This window comes from Petaurus breviceps, unplaced genomic scaffold, assembly GCF_028583685.1.
Source record: "Petaurus breviceps papuanus isolate PSGF00001 unplaced genomic scaffold, PetGlider_PUasm1.0 139, whole genome shotgun sequence".
In the NCBI taxonomy this organism is placed as follows: Eukaryota; Metazoa; Chordata; class Mammalia; order Diprotodontia; family Petauridae; genus Petaurus; species Petaurus breviceps.
Window position 1 is genome coordinate 1635540 of NW_027185697.1, and position 12913 is coordinate 1648452.

Below are 12913 nucleotides of genomic sequence, written 5' to 3' on the forward strand. Positions count from 1 at the left end.
ATCTATCTATCTATCTATCTATCTATCTATCTATCTATCTATCTATCATCTATCATTGTAATATAATGCCAAGGAAAGGCAACTTCCCAGGTTCAAAATACCAGCATAGGTGCTCTCCATTTTATTCAGTGACAAACCAAGAACAGAGAAGATAAAAACATGATATCATTCCAAAATACAGCATTTACTAAGTGTGATTAAATAATCTCCAAGGACTACCCCACCCCAGGACCTTCCAATCATTCAATCAATTACAAAGTCTCGGTTCTAAATACTTCTCCACCCCTAGGCTATACCTTAATTAAGTCCACCACAAAGCCCCTCTTCTCAAATGGAGATTAGTTTCCAAACATAAGGTCAAAAGTTCCCCACCCCTGGATCACAATTGAATCTACCCCAGAGTTACATCAAGTTTAAGCACAGCACTTAATACCCAAATGGAGGTCTTTTCTTCATCTTAACACAGGCAAGTTCTCAGCAATCTTAGTTCCTGGGGAGACAAGGCTCAGCAAGGCCACAAGATACATTGCCAGTCCCTTCATGAATTCATCTTCTGTCTGTAGAACAGTCCTAGAACCCCTGAACACATTAGCAAAGCCCTCTCCCAGGATTTCTGTAAACATACAACAAGAAAATCCTTCTTCAGGGCTTCTGAACCAACAGAAAGGTTCCCAGACCCCTGCAACAACAGCACTGTCCTTCACCAGTGGACAGTATTCACTCTGTCTGCAGGACAGTCTCCAGACCCCTGCAACAACAGCACTGTCCTTCACCAGTGGACAGTATTCATTCTGTCTGCAGGACAGTCTCCAGACCTCTGCAACAACAGCACTGTCCTTCGCCAGTGGACAGTATTCACTCTCTGTCTGCAGGACAGTCTCAGGGCTTCTTAACCAAAAGCCAGGTTCCAGGACTTCTTCAACAACAGGACTGTCTTTCACCAGCGGACAAATCTGGCAAAACAACATCAAAACAGACAGACAAAGTACCAGCAAAACAGCCATGTCTCCTCAGTCCTTGGCAGCTCAGGGGGCAGGTCTCAAAAGTCCAGGGCAATTCAAAGCGGCCACCAGCAATTCTCTTAGTCTCTCTCTCTCCACGAGGTGCTGCTTCCAGAAAGGTCCTTCTGCCTCTCTCTCTTGTGCCTCCAAATCTACGTCACCAGCTCCTCCCAGTTCAGGACTTTCTTTTCACATCAAAAAGTCCATCCCACAGGTGGGATTAACAAGCTCTGGGTTTTAACACAATCAGTTTGAAAACCAAGCCAATACAGGGGAATCTTTAATTGCCATTACTATCACAATCATCTATCTAATCTCTCTGTAAATTAGATGTCTGCTTGGGAATGCTGCTCTGCTGAGGGCAAAGAACACTGGGCTTGGGATAAGAATCCCTGGGTTTTCATCTAAATCCAAGCGTTGCAATCTAGAAACTGTGGGATTTTAGGTACGTTATTTCATCCTATTTTGCCTCAGTTTCTTTATATGTAAAGTAAAGGGATTGGATTTGATGAGGTGGCATAATGCACTGGCTTTGATGTCAGGAGACATGGGTTCAAATCTGTCTCAGTTATTGACTGTCTATATGCCTTTGGACAAATTACTTAATGTCTCTAGATCTCAGTTTCCTTGTCTCTAAAATGAGGTGAATAATTAAATAATGTCTAAGGGTCTTTTCCAGCTTGAAATTGGTGACATTATTCCTTCTAATTTCTAGATTTTCTTCTAGATTGAATGTTTTATGATTCTGTTATAATCTTATTTCAGTGACCAAGATGTTGTCCCTGATGGAAAACACACACACTCACACATGTACAGACACACATATACATACACACACGCACGCACACACATATACATGCACACATACATATAGCTAATTATATAAATTATAACTATTGGCTCTTATTATTCACACATATATACATACATTCAACATGTCCATGCAGAGAATGGACATTGCCATTTGTAAAGAAGAACAAAGTTTGAAAGATACATTTATGTTAAACTTAAAAATTACTCTTTTTCTGTATCCTGACTTCCAGAGATTCAGCCTTCAGTGTAGCATGTGGAGCTTGTTACAGAATAAGGGACAATGTGTTGTGATGAGCAGAATTTTTTCAACCTAAGAATATGTGATTTCAGTGAAAAGTACATTTCAATGCTGACCTATTTCCCTCCCTTTGCAGGTTATGCTCTAGATCTCCACATACCTGTCCAGAGCCTTAGCTCTGCTTACAAAGTTGAGCCAAGACAGCACAAAGGGAATGAGGCATCTGGTCACCAGAAAATATAGGGAGAGAGTTCTTTAGGAAAAGACATTCAAATGATCTATTTAGTACACGTTACATTTAGGAGTATGGCTTTGCCATTGGCCCTCCAGCTTTTCTGAGCAGTGAGCAAGTTAAATAGGATCTAAGCTCATTGTGAGAATGGAATGTTGTGTACTGATATTCTCAGAGTCTAGAACAATGTCTGGCATATAGTAGGTGCTTAATACATGTCTACTGATTGATAACCAAGAGAGGAAAATTTTCCATGATTGATTTTATGGCTTCTATAGGAGAGTGATTTCCAGATGGGAGGAGTGGGTCTCTTGTGCTCTTATTTGTTGTTCTATCTGGCCGCCCCACTTCTAGATAATTCTTTTTTTTGTTTTTGGGTTTCTTTTGCCTTTTGGAGGGCAATTGGAGTTAAGTAACTTGCCCAAGGTTACACGGATAGTTTTTTTTTTTTTGTGTAGGTGTTAAGTGTCTGAGGCCGGAACCGAACTCGGGTCCTCCTGACTCTGGGGCCAGCGTTCTACTCACTGCACCACCTAGCCGCCCCGAGATAATTCTTATATAGGCTTCTTTAGTATGGTTCCATCTCTACGGGGACTCATGGGCCATGGATGTTTTCTCAGAGGAAAATGGTATTCATGAGTCACCACTGGAAATGGAATTGCCTTGATTCTCTACAACAGAGGTGTCAAACATGGGGGCCATGGGCTGTATGCAGCTCACAACACCCCCAAGTGTGACTGAACCAGCTATATAAGTAAATGGGAATTACTAGTGCTAAAATGTAATTGGGAGATATTTAACAAAATAAATAAAAGTACAATCAAACTTTCATAAGATTACATTTAAAAGCTAAATCAATATTCAGCTTTCAGGAATCCTTATGTATGGGTTAATGAATCCTATTTTTATTTGAGTTTGACACAGTAAGATCTAGGACAGAGAAGACTCTGGCTCAAACACAGGATAGGGTATGAAGCAAATGGATAGAAAAGAAGGAGGCCCAAGGTCTGCAGAGTGACATGCAGAATTCGTTCCCCTATTCCATCTGCTGCCCTTTAGATTCAGAATTCCTAACCCCCACAGGGGATAGTGTCACTTAACACTGGCCCCAGACTTACCGATTACTATGCAGACAAGCTACAGTTGGCTTTGAGACTGAGATTTCCAGACTTCTATATGAGTGATGAGAGTGGCTGGGACCATTGCTACTGTCACTACAGACTATCAGTCACTGATTGAAAATGGCTGTGATAAGTGCTGATGAGGGGACCCAGACCATAGAGCATAAAGGAAGACTAACATAAACAAAGGGAAGAGCCTGAATCCTGTGATGAGAAGCTGCTTGGTTGTGTGAGCAACAAGAAGGCATTTTTCCCCCAACTGTTCTTCTCCAGATTTTGATTGTCATGTCTGGTGATCCAGAGCTTGGTTGCCAGACAAACAACAGTCCCCTTATCCCTTTTCCATGAGGACAGGTGAGGTAGTTGGGTAATTTCTTCCTCCTACCTTTGACAGTGAAGAAGGATGAAATGATTGGATGGGTGATGAGGTATAGAAGAAAAGCAAAACTGGAAAGGACATGGAACATAGTTGCCAGAGGAGACTATTACAGATATCTGCTGTAGTTTCTATGCTAAGAGGAGGATCTCTAACACATTTTAAAATTTCCTTGATGTTATTTAAGAGTAGGGGACACAATCAGGTTAGCACAATACAGGAACACGACCTTTTCCTTTTGTTTTCACATTATTCAAATTTTCTTATTATAGTATATTGTGGGACTGCATTTTATTGTGCGTCTGTGTGTGTGTGTGTGAACATGAGCTTGCTTGCATGCAGATGGTATTGGGGAGGGGTAAAAGTCATGACCAGAGATAGGTGAGGCTAGTGGGTACTCCAGAGATGTGTTAGTAGAAAATATTTTATATTTTTAATATTTTTATAATATTCTTTTGTCATATGTTAGGTAACTCCTGAGATAACTAGGAAGGCTTTGAATTTCTTGCTGCTATGGCTGTAGTTCAGCTTCTTTGGCACAGGAGCTACAAAGACATTTTCATACTGAGGACCTTCTGGTAGTTATCTGGTATTCTGTGCCAGAGTAACTGAGAGACATACTTGTATAGACCAGAAGTTCCCAAACTTATTTGGCTTACCACCTCCTTAAAAAAAAAAAATTACTCAGATTCCCTGCCCCTCAAAAAAACCCCTGCTTTCTTTAACCCTTTAATGTTTTCTGTTATTTTTTCTTTTGGAAATTTGTGTCATTTCAAAAAAGTGTAAATTAAAAAAAATGACATCTTAAATTTAATAATTTATTTTAAATTTGTGGAGTTTTCCCTGCATTTAAATTTTGATGATGCAATATTGCATCATGTAACCATATAGTATCATATTGTAAACGAGTCATTATAGGTACATATTCCTACTGATGCATGCTGGACTTTCCAACAATATGTGACATGCTCACCTGCAACACTTGCTTGTTAAGATCTGTCAGCGAACTTGACCACTGATGGGTTATAACTTGCATTTTGTGTGTTTATGTGGGAAATAATGTAATCATTACAACTTTAACTCCATTACACGACAGATGAAACACGCACAAATGTTTTTTTCCTAAAAATTTTCATCTCTTCTTTCTTTATACTTTTACCACCTTCTTATTTTTATTCAACACTCTCTCCCTTAATTGCACCCAAGGCTTCTACTAACCCCTGGATCATTCCACTACTCCTCAGGGGGCAGTATCATCCACTTTGGGAACTGATAGGCCAAGGAGAGTGCTACCTGGTCAGCAATCCAGATACTGCACACCCTCACTGAATAATTAATTATTACTATTAATTTGCTGGGTTGTTTTTTGTTTTTGTTTTTGTTTTTGTTTTGTGTTTTAGGCCTACTGATACATTAACCAAGTAACATATAACCTTTTTGAACTGTATAGCTAATTCAACAGATCAGGAATCACAAGTGAGTATCTCTGTAATATTCCATTCTTACTTAGGGCTCATTAAGAAAATAATGCACAGCTACCCATTCCTTCACAGGAAGATTTTTTTTAAAGCAATCAGGGTTAAATAACTTGCTCAAGGTTACACAGCCAATTATTTCTGGGTGTGGTACTAAGTATCTGAGCCCAGATTTGATCCCCAGGTCATCCCGACACTGGAGCCGGTGCTCTTACTTGCTGAGCCACCTGGCTGCCCCTACACAGGAAGATATTAATGAAGACAACAATGAGGAAAAAAGGGCAGAAAGTGTTTATAGACTCAAAAATATGTAAAACATTGTGAAGAGTGGAGAGAAACAAATCAAGAAACCTAAAGATCTTAGTACAAGACAACATTTATATTACCAATCGTAAGAAGGTAACTACCATTCTATTTGTAAAGAACTTAGTCCAGTTCCTGGCCCATGGTAGGTGCTTAATAAATACTTGTCTCTTTCCTTCCTATAGCCCTTAGACTTAAGCATCAATTCATAGTAAAATTTTATAACTCACTCTTAAAGGGGCAGTTTGTGAGCACAGAATAAAGGAAATAGTTGTCTTTATTGGGTATGTGTTCATTTGGGATAAATCATGGCCGAGAGCCAGCATGGTATCATAGATAAAGCATTGTATAGTCAGGAAAATTTGGGTTCAGATTCTACATCAAAAATTAACTGAATGATCCTTGACAAGTCATTTTACATTTCTTAGTCTTAGTTTCCCCATTTATAAAATGGAGATGACAACATCTGTAGGTTCTGGTATATACTACTACTACTACCCCCAAAGAGTTGTGAGAACTAAATTAGGTAATATATGTGTCATGTTTTATAAGCTTTTATAAGAGATTGCAAATGGATAATGATCTGGGCCCAGAATGAAATGAGAGCCAGTTCTGTTGCCTTTGGGAATTTTTTTTTTAATGGTCTCAAATAGTCTTCGTACAACAAAGGTTCATATTTAGAGCATGTATATACACATACACACATACACCATATATACATATATGTATACACACACACACACATATATATAAATTAAATTAATTAATTAAAGATTGTCGACCCCTTTAAAGTTGCTTTCCTTCAGTAAAGCAGATGAAAGAACCATCCTGGGTATGCTAGGGTTCTTGCTGTTACAATTACTACTACTATGATGATGACAGCAACTTTGACAATGACTGTGACTAGCATTTACATAGGTTTGCAAAGTTCTACGCACATGTTATCTCATTTGGTCCTCACAATAACCCTGGGAGGTAGGTACTATCCCCATTTTAAAGATGATGAAATTGTAATCAAGAAAGATTAAGTTACTTGCTTTGGGATGTGTGGCTAATAAATGTCAGAGGCAGGATATGAACTAGGGTCTTCCTAACCTCAAGTCCTCCGATTTTATCCAGTGTATCATCTAGTTGCCTCCTATGCACGACTGCGGGCAAATAAAAATAGCTGGTTAAGTATCAAGAAAGATGGTTAATAATAGAAAGCTCATGGGCTTAATCAGTATTCATGAAATACTAAGAGATTTAACAGAAAATTACTAGGACTTTTGACCAGTCTACCTATGGAACACATTGCCAAGCATTGTACAGAGTGGTCAGTTTTGATGTGCTACAGCCTATAGTATTAGATAGAATACTCACAGCAATGAGATATAGGTGCTTTAAGTATCAACATATCCGGAGTAAAGGAGGTGATAAATCCACTGGGCTCATATCCAGTCAGGTCATATCTGGAAAGTGAAATCTTTTTGTCCTTGAGGGAAATCACTTTCATTTTGTACAACTTCTCTCTCCTCCACTCCAACCCTTCCAGTACCTAACATGATAACTTGGATGCTATACATGCTTAAAAATGCTTATTAAATTGAATTGTTCAATTTTGGGAACCATATTTTACTGGGACTTTGATGAGATGGGCATCTCCAAGAGGAATTCAGACTCTATCATGTGAGGGATGTTGGAAGCAAATGGCAATGGTTAGCCCAGAGGAGAGAGGATTTAGGGAGGATATGACAGCTCTCTCAAATATTCAAAAGACCTTCATCAGAAAGAAGGATTGGATTTGTTCGAGTTATTCCAGAAAACAAAAGTAGGATCAGTGAGAAGAAATTGCAGCACATCAAATTTGAAGTTAAAATAGGGAAAATTTTAGGTTAATTGTTGTTCAGTCACTCCAGACTCTTTGTGATCCCATTTGGGATTTTCTTGGCAAAGATACTGGAGTGTTTGCCATTTCTTTCCCAGCTCATTTTATAGATGAGGAAACTGAGGCAAACATTTAACAATGACTTGCCAAGAGTCAAATAGCTAGTAAGTATCTGAGGCCAAACTCAGGTTTTCCTGACTTAAGGCATGAGCCTGCTGTATCCACTGGATCACACTAACTGCCCTTAGAATAATTATACTGATCTGAAAATCAAATGGACTCTCTGGAGAAATAGTGAGTTGCTTATCCATTGTAAGACTTTCAGAATAGATTCATCAATATTTGTCAGGTAGAGGGATATTGTGTAGAGGATTCCTGTTTGAGGTATGATTTTTGGATAGATGACACATGAGATTGCTTCTAACTTGTGGTAAAGTGGAATCAGTGGAATCATGAATTCAAATCAGACATAATATCTATGTGACCCGGGGTAAGTCATCTAATATTCCTGGGACTGGAATATTCTGTTCATTACTTTTGCTGCACAAGACAATTCCATTTCTATAATTCTTAATTCTTTTTTTTTGTTGTTTTTTGCTTTTTGGAGGGCAGTTGGAGTTAAGTGACTTGCCCAAGGTCACATGGCTAGTTTTTGTGTTAAGTGTCTGAGGCCGAATTTGAACTCAGGTCCTTCTGACTCCAGGGCCAGTGCTCTATTCACTGCACCACCTAGCCTCCCCAATTCTTAATTATCTTTTAAACCAATCAGAAACCATGTGTTATTGTTCCACGTTCTCAAATTTCACAGGATCTTCTTTCTCATCGAGTGTTGGATCATTTTTCTTCATTTTGAAATATTTATTTATAGATGCTTCAACTCATTCACTAGACCTGGAGTTCATAGTTTCTTCTATTATCATTTTCCCTATTAACTTAATTTGTTTATTTTAAGGTCTTTGAGATTTCTTCTTCTTGAAATCTTTGGTATTTTAAGTCTCTCACCTTATTTTCCTTATTCACTTCTTGACTCCCTCCTCCCTGATTATGATTCCTTGAAGGCTGGATGCCAAAGCCTCAAAGGCTGGACAATTCATAGTTCACCAGCTTAGGTCTCTGCCCTAAGTGACTTTTGAGTGGTCACAATTGGTCCCAGCTAGATGCTGGTCTCTTTCTCTCAGGATTATTGGAGTGCTGCATAGCACTCTCCACACATGGCATCCTGTCACACTCTCTCTGGTCCTAGAACTGCTGTGCCAGGCAGGACCATGGGGTTGTGGACCCTGGCATTGGTGCCACAGTATTGTGGACCCCAGCAAACTTTTGTTCTTGAATGGTTGCTACCTGCTACTCTTCTGTGTATTATTGACCAAGTAATCTTCTGTAACCCAGAGCCAGAGCCTCCATGGCACTTGGAAGAGAAGGGGGGACTAGGATTTTGGGGACTTGTGTGTAGTGTCCTTGGGTCCTGCTGGTGCAGCCTCACTATTGGGATCATGAAAAGGGAAGAGCTTCTGAATGAGCTCAAGGTCAGTGAGCATTGGTTTTATGTTTTTTTCTTTTTTAACCTTCTTTTGGCTTCTGGGTGTCCTAGGCTTTGGAGCCAGCCAAAGTTTCTTTATTTTTGATGCATAATTTCTATTTTGGAGCGAGCTGAGATCTGAGAGTTTGTGGGGATTAGAGAAAGTGGCTAGGCCTCCATCTTATTGTTCATATGGCCTAGAATTCCAACTCCAACTTTTTTTTAAGGACTCCAGCTTTTTTTGTCCTCCTAACTCTAACACTAGGGAGACCAAAATATTCAGGAACTAAATACTCAGGTCAGACTGTTTACCTGGAAGAACTGAGCAGCCTCTTTTCCTGCAAGAACTGACCAGTACCTAGATGGACCTGTCAATGTTATGGCATGTCCCAGATGAGGATAAAAAGAATCTTATGTTGGTGTTTCATAGCTTGACTTCCCTCCAGCTGTATTCGCTATTTTAACTTCAATAAATTTTATTTACATAGATTCCTGAAGATACAGTATGATCTGGTGGCTGGAAGGCCTGACTTGGAGTCAGAAAGACATTAAAATATTGTCTTCAACATACAGTTGCTGCATGATCATGAGCAAGACACTCTCTGGCCCATTCAACTCTCTCAGCTGATGTTCATAGAATTATAGGTTTAGAACAAGAAGGGTCACTTAGGACATATATACAGAAACAGAGGTCCAGAAAAGTTGTCACATACCTTTGACCATACTAGGAGAAACAATAGAGTCAAGATTCAAATCTTCTGACTACAAAGTCAGTGTTCTTGCTAATGTACCAGCTAAGGATTTGCATCAGTAGAGGGAGTTTTAATATTGGGAGGTCCTTATACTGATGAAATCGCAGGTTTAAACCAAAAGGGGGATTTTTTTCTCTTTTCAGTGTGAAATGTGTCTCTCTTCCTCAGATACAAACAATTATTATACCTCACAAACCCATCATTCCTATATTATCTGTGAATTTCTTTGCATATTCCTCAAAATTATTGATGTGAGAGGCAACATGGAATAGCAGGAAGAACCCTGAACTTTGAGTCAAGAAAGCCCTGGGTTTTAATCCCACTTCTGTGACATCAGCACTGTCACACCAAAGTGACACTGCCTGTTGTCATTTTTGTGACACCTGTCATCAGTGAGGAAGTCACTCAGTCTCACTGAACCTTGTTTCTTTGGCTGTAAAATAAAGGTAATAATACTGATTATACATAATAGGACTGTTGAGAGGACTGAGAAAATGTTTATAAAACACTTCAGATTGGGAAGTGCTATATCAATGTCCATTGTTATCATTCCATCTTTACCCTTTACAATCTCTTGGCATACATATTATGCTAATATACATATGCTAAATAGTTTTCATATCTGTATGAAGCTACCTTTTCCCTGCCTTTATAATCTGGGTTCTTTGTGATATGGGTAATGAACCCATATTCCATTTTTAATTTTCCATATTTCAATTATCTCTCTCATCATCCTTTGTCTGCCCTGGCTGTAGACCTATTCATTTTAGTCCATATGGAGGCTATCTCAGTATTTTGACCAGTCAGATATCTTTTCCTGAACTTTTCCATTTGCATGGTATTAGCCACCAAAAAACAAAAACAACCCAACATTTGTAATTTCAAGTTCAGATGAACGTTGTTTTTGTCCTAGGTTGCAACAGTGTTTTCTGTTGTGTTTTCTATGTCCTTCCCTGTGGTGATCAGTCCTGAATCATTTATGTGGTTGAAGAACAGGTATGAATAGATAATACCTTGAAATAGCTTCTATGAAAAATCACACGTTTGTTAGAGGAAATTCAATTTGGGGCTCTTATTATCACAAAAGAAAAGAGAGGGTATGTACAAAAAGGCATATTTACAAAAAGATGGAAGGAGAGGCACATACCTGAGGACAAATACAAACGAGGTGGGCCAACTTGAAAGAACAGTTTAGGAAGGCTAGAGCCCATAATGAGCTGCACTCAGACTTTTGAAAAATCATTAAGAACAATGAATTTTTTTTCCATTTAGCTATATTCCAAGAAAGAAGGTGAATAAGGAATGGCCAGATCCATTGTTTGAAGCAGATGATATAATGTTAATAGACAACAGGCAGAAAGCATACCTAATTGAACTCCCCTTCTCTCTATCATGGAAAATAATTTAAAAAATGGAAGGGAAAGAATGAACGTCCTTGGGTGAAAATTGAAAAACATGCTAAGATTGCAGCTAGACATTTGAAATGAGTTAAAGTTTCCAGGTTTATATGTCCTGAACTTGGAAATGGGTGGATATAATGACTGTTGGCAATCAGTGAGAACTCAAGATAAATGGGAGAAATTCCAGAAGATTAGATACTCACACATGTACTGATTTTCTAAAAGAAGGATCATGGAAGCTATAGGCTGTTAAGTTTGATGTTGATTTCATGTAAAATTTTAGAATGGGTTCTTAGATGATTCAAAAATTCCTCCAACATTTCAAATCCTTAAGAAACTCTGTCTAGGCTACCTTTTAAAACTCATTGCATGTTTGTCTTCTTTATGCCCTCTACATTCCAGTCAAACTATTTTTTCTGCTCTTCACCATTGATGGTGATGTTCCATCTCCCATCTCTGTGTTTTTGCTCATGCTGTACCCCCAAGCCTAGAACATAGACCCTTCCTTACTTCCACCTCTTAAAAATATTAGCTTCCTTTGAGACAGCTCAGATGTTGCTTCCTATGTGAGACTTATCCTTATCACCACAATTGCTAGTTCCCTCTTCACCCTACAAAATATATCTTTGTATAAAGATTTGTATCTATTTATTTATGGACATGTATTTCTGATTTTTGCCTTTTTATTTCTAGACAATACTTAATAAATACTGAATGAAGGAACATGGAAAAGGATGATCAAAAGGAATCACTATTGGTTCACTAAGAAAAAGTCATGCCAAGCAAACTCATTTTCTTTCTAAATTTTTAGGGGGAAGTTATTATATTACTAGAATTTGGAACTAGTATAGACATGTTATATTGTGATTTCAGAAAAGCTGTAACAAAATATTTTGTGGTATGCATGTATGCAATATATATGAATCATATAATAGTTAAGCTTGGAAAATTCATAGTGAAAGTAGTATCTAAAGAGTGCTGATGAATAGATTAGCATCAATAAAGAGGGAAGGCATTAGTTTTAGATTATAGAGTTCTCTTCTAGGCCCTATCCAGCTCAACATTTTCTCAGTGATTCAGATGAAGCTGTGCATGCAAGCCTAAAGCATGCTTTCAAATGATGTTTTGTAGGCCAGGGAACCATTGTAAGGCATCCATGCATATATAAATCCATTAAAAGACAAACGTTCATTTATTCAATTAAGTATTAAGAACATGTTTCACCCATATACTGTTTTTATCTGTATACTATTATTTTTTATCTATATAATATTATTTCTGAAGTTAATGTACAGTTGTACAGTGACTGATAAAATCGAAGTTCATTTAGAAACATCATTGAGACAACTTGTCTCAGCAGAAAGAATGCTGGATTGGATTAGGCAATGGAAGTTAGTAGCCCAGATCAACCTTTCTACCTTCTTTCAATTTTCAGGCAAATCACTTTAGCTGTCTGGGCCCCAATGTGTCCTTCTGTAAAATCAGTCTGTTGGACTAGGTGACCTTTAAAATTCCTTCCAGCCCTAAATCTATTATTCTAAATAGTAGTTGTTTTTTTATTTTTTTTTTTTTGTGGCAATTTGGTATATTGGAAAGCAAATTAGATTTTGACTCAGAGGACTAGAGTTTGAATCTCAGTGCAACAACTTCATACCTGAGTGACCTTGGATGAGCGAACCGCTCATTGTTTGCTCATTTATAAAATGAATGGGTTAAATGAAATGATCTCTGAGATCAATCAATGAACAAGTATTAAGAATCTACTATATGGTTGGAAGCCGGAGCGGTGGCGGTGGCGGCGGCGATTGAGGGTGTG